Below are 1,264 nucleotides of genomic sequence, written 5' to 3' on the forward strand. Positions count from 1 at the left end.
TAGTATATTTAAAATATATTAAAAGTATGTTTTTAATATAATTCTATGATAGAATTAGTACACTTAATATGGAATATTTTTTGAATATTTCTCTTGAATATTACATAAAAAAGTATACTTAAAGTAKACTAAGTACAACTTTAAGTTGTTCCAAAAAAGTACGTTGAGTATACTAAAGTATACAAAAAGTTGTAATTTAATACTATTTAAATGCTACTAAAGTATACTAAGCACAAAAAAGTTGTTCCAAAATAGTACAGTTTACATACATCAATCAAAGTATGCTAAAGTATGTTAAAATTTAGTATACTAAAGCATACTTTTTTTTTTTACTTGGGTATTCAAAGATTTGGGTTTAAAGTAATCTTTTCACATTTGGAGTGTCAGAATTCCACTTTATATCTGTTAAGCTGGGCTTAGAGCAAGGGCAGAGGCCTTCTGACTTTAATGACTTGGAACTCATAAGCAAATACAAAACAACAAAATTAAGATTTTTCTTCTAGTTAGTGAGAAGGGTATAGTTAATTCATGACATACTAGTTTTAATAAAATGTAAGTACTCCTCATTTTCTTTTAGAATTGAAATTCCTTGAGAATGGAAATTATTTTAAATCTAAATCTGCCAGGCGTATGGAAGAGTTTTGGCTTCATTGTAGATATTTCYCTTGGATAACATTTTAATACCACATTGGGGTCAAGACGCTGCCCCTAATATGTTAGTAGTGAAACATTCCATTACTTTTTCAAAATATCAGTTGAACATTTACATTTTTGGCATTGTGTACTGACATCACAATGCAGAAAGGTGTTTACACAGAGTGGGTAACAGAAAATTATTTTTCATTTAGTTCTGCCATAAAAAGCTTATGCAATCCGGAATTAGATGAGTTGGGACTTTGTTAAAGCATCAGCTGTCCCAAAGGTGTAGACCTAAATCTATTTGACATGGGCTTAAATCATGTAAGCCTATTATTCCGATCTGATTCAAAAACACCACATTGTGTAGTTAAACGGGGTGCTTTACATATTTTYCCATCCCTTACTTATCAATTCAATCCACAAAACAAAAAAAAACAAACACTGACCCGATCTGCAGGCTGATAAAGCACACTGCAGTTTATCGCACCTTTGGTAAACATGAAAAACTTGAACATTTTTCGGGGGTTTTAAGCCAGATTGCAAGTGTTTCTGTTGCTCCGAGCGTTTCACTATCAGAGCAGATTTATTCCTAAAAGATGTGTTTATAGAAGATATGTTTATAGTT

The sequence above is a fragment of the Poecilia reticulata genome, linkage group LG10 (genome assembly GCF_000633615.1).
Source record: "Poecilia reticulata strain Guanapo linkage group LG10, Guppy_female_1.0+MT, whole genome shotgun sequence".
In the NCBI taxonomy this organism is placed as follows: Eukaryota; Metazoa; Chordata; class Actinopteri; order Cyprinodontiformes; family Poeciliidae; genus Poecilia; species Poecilia reticulata.